Source organism: Suricata suricatta, chromosome 8 (assembly GCF_006229205.1).
Source record: "Suricata suricatta isolate VVHF042 chromosome 8, meerkat_22Aug2017_6uvM2_HiC, whole genome shotgun sequence".
Classification (NCBI taxonomy): Eukaryota; Metazoa; Chordata; class Mammalia; order Carnivora; family Herpestidae; genus Suricata; species Suricata suricatta.
This window is the reverse complement of record NC_043707.1, coordinates 80644063-80647674: the sequence shown is the minus strand read 5'-3', so window position 1 is coordinate 80647674 and position 3612 is coordinate 80644063. Positions and strand designations below refer to the sequence as shown.

Genomic DNA, 3612 nt, shown 5'->3' with positions numbered 1-3612 from the left:
AATGCGTGTAAATATAAAATAAACACATGTGATACATTTAAACTCACTGGGAGGGAAGCAATATGACATTAAAACCAATTTATATTTTTTTTGACAATAAAACCAGTTTAAACCTTAAAACATAGACGGCTCAAATATATTTTTTTTATTTTTTATTTTTTTTTGTATTACTTGATTTTATTTTACACTAGGTGACGGGCACAAAGCAATCCTCCTTAATAAAGTTGATAATTAGCTTCACTCAGAACATTTTAATAATGCACATTAAAAAAAAAGTATTCATCTTACAAATTGTTCTGCAATCTAAATACACAACAGCTTGGAAAACAACATTTAGAAAACAAAAGCCAATGTAAAAAGACAGATTAAAACAGCGAGAACAGTACAGGTTTTATATGGCTCTGATTTTACAGTTTTCTTACTGCATCATCAATGTCAGAAATCTGTTCCTTCAGCTGGCTCCATTGCTCAGGATTTAAAGAAATACCTTCCTGGTTTCATTTCACCTTCTGGATCCATCCAATATTCTCTAATATCAATTAGGACTTTCCCTTTAAAGTCTCGAACACTGACAGACCTCATTTTCCCAATCTGAAACATGTTATCATCTCTGCTGCTGCTGCTCTGCTTAGAGGACGACAGCGCTCTCGAAGTCTCACCGGTCTTCTGCTTCTTCACAGGTTTTTCTGGGGGAACCTGCTTTTTCCGCTTTACCTTTTTGTCAACTTCACTGTCAGAATCACTGCCAGAAGAGCTTGAAGAAACAAGTTCCTTTGACATAGGCATTGCTCCGCTCTTGCTGCTGAACAGCCTTCTGCTCGCTTGCTTGCCTCAAATATATATTTTTAAATAGCTAAACTTCAAGGTCTTTTTTACAGATCATAATTAAAGGACAGATTTTTATGTTTTTAAATGTTTTTCATCTCCAATTTTATCTAAAAAGTTTCTTTTATTTATTCAAATATTTATTCTTTTTTTAAGTTTATTCATTTTTGAGAGAGAGAAACACACAGAATGCAAGAGGGATATGGGGCCAAAGAGAGAATGAGACACAGCAGCCAAAGCAGGCTCCAGGCTCCCGGCTGTCAGCACAGAACCAGATGTGGGGCTCAAACTCACAAACGGTAAGATGAAAGATGATGGCCTGAGCCAAAGTCAGATGCTCAACCACTAAGCCACTCAGGTACCCCTAAGAAGTGTCTTTTAAATGGCTTCAGAATTCTTCTATACTCCTATACCGTCTTCTTCATCATACCTATCCAGTTCTTTTTATTATTGGTACTACTTAGGAAGGCATGCAATTCTAGGAGTGTAGACAAGATTTCATTTGCTTGAACTGAACCAAAAAATGGATGGAGATATCAGAAATGTCATATGGAAAATAATATAATTTTAGAAATGGAATATGGGACATGGGGCAGGTAATATTCTGCTTCTACATTTGCTATTTCAGAATGACTCAGTTACTTATTTCATTGATTCCAAAATGAATTTTTTTCATATTTAACATCTCAAAAATCTGGATAAGATTTATGCTAATAGCCATTGGCTGTTTTTTTCCTCCATATTTGTTATCTTTGAAGTTGGGATATATCTTATAATTGATGGCATGTTAGGTAAAATATGGTACTGTTGTTCTCTGGAAAAGCTATTCCATGATATTATAAAGATGTTAAAACAGACTAGCAACAGTTTAGATACTGAATGCTAATGAAACTATTTCTTAAGTTACTATTTGGACTTTTGAACAAAATTGTGGGTAAAGAGATTCTTTTTCCATTTATGTAACATCTAATGGTGAACAAAGCAGACAATAGCTACAGCTCCCATAAAGCTCACAGACAACAGCAGCATTTCTAATAGAATATGATACATGATCTATATTGTATAATCTAAAATTTTCTAATAGTCACATTAAAAAAAGTTAAGAGGGACACCTGGCTGGCTCAGTTGTTAAAGTATATGACTCTTGATCTTGAGGTTGTGCTTTTGAGCCCGTGTTAGGTATAGAGATTACTTTAAAAAATAAAAATGGAAAAGAAAAAAAAGTAAAAAGCAATAGATGAAATTAATTTTTTAAAAAAAGTTCTTTATTTAGAAAGAGAGAGAGCAAGCAAGAGCATGCGCATCGTGTGGAGGGAGGGTGCAGAGAGAGAATCCCAAGTAGGCTCCACACTGACAGTACTGAGCCAGATGGAGTTCCTGAACTCACTAATCATGAGATCATGACCTGAGCTGAAACCAAGAGTCAGACACTTGACCAATGAGCCACCCAGGTGCTCCTACATGAAATTAATTTTAAGAACATGTTTTATTCTGGGGCGCCTTGGAGGCTCAGTTGGCTAAGCAGCTGATTTCAGCTCAGGCCATGATCTTATGGTCCGGTCCGTGGGTTTGAGCTGCACGTATGGCTCTGTGCTGACAGCTCAGAGACTGGAGCCTGCTTCAGATTGTTTCTATCCCCGCTCTTGCTGCTCCTCCCCAACTTGGGCTCTGTTTCTCTCTCTCTCTCTCAAAAAAATAAACATTAAAAAAATTTTTTTTTAAAAGGAATGTTTTTTCTCTCACTCCCTCTCTTGGCCTCTTTCAAAATAAAGTTAAAAAAACGTTTTACTTTAAACCCAATTTTTCCAAATATGATTTTAGCAATCTAATTTTAAAATTGTTAATGAGATATTTTATTTTTCCTAAGTCTATGAAATAGGATGTGCATTTTATACTTTATAGCATGTCTTGATTCAGATTGGCCACATCTCAAGTGTCTCATTATATTACACAGCACAGTTCTAGAGGCAGAGATGAACTTGTTTTTTCACCAATATTAGGCTTTTTGGTTCTTTATTTTTGTAACTGTTTTTCTTTGGAGGGGGGATATTTTTATTTTCTGAAGAGGTAAAATATACCAAATCTCAAAAGTACCAGGGTATTCAGTGAAAAGTAAGTCTTCCTTAAATCCTGTCCTCAGCTATCCTCCTCCTGTAGGCAACTGCTTTTAGTAATTCTGCGCATCTACAAATACATATACATATATTTTTCTCCTTTGTTTTCCACACAAATAGTAGTACACTATACTTTGGCACTTTCTGGTTTTGTTTTCACTTAATATATTTTGGAGCTCTTTCCTTAGCAATGTATGCAGAACTTCCTCACTCTCTTTAATGACTGGATAATGAATACGGTATAGTTTTTTTAACCTTTTGATGGTAATTAAGATACCTGTATTCTTTTGCTAATAAAGACTGCTGCTTTGAATATTCTTGCACATGTCACTTCATACCCCAAAGACTCTTATTTGTAGGCTAAATACCTGTAAATAGAATTGCTGAATGTAATTCCAGTAATTGCTAGAACATATGCTTCCTACAAAGATTTCCATTTTGCTGATCATTACACCCCTAGAACCTAGAATAATATTTGGCACATTCTAGATAGCCAATGAATATTTGCTGAATGAATTTATAAAGTAGGAAATGAGTCTTGTTTTTCATTCTTTCAGCAGTTATGGGCTCAATCTAAATGTTACTTTTGGATCTGCTGGTTGCATTATCCTTACTTTGAGCACCACTTTTACTAGAAGTGTGACCACTCCCTCTCTCCCTCTCTCCCTTAGTT

The 3612-nt window shown here is 35.3% G+C and overlaps 1 pseudogene; it reads right to left on the bottom strand.

Moving 5' to 3' along the window:
- Positions 1-236: 236 nt before the first annotated feature.
- LOC115298643 lies at positions 237-786 on the bottom strand (annotated as a pseudogene).
- Between the last annotated feature and the right edge of the window lie 2826 nt (positions 787-3612).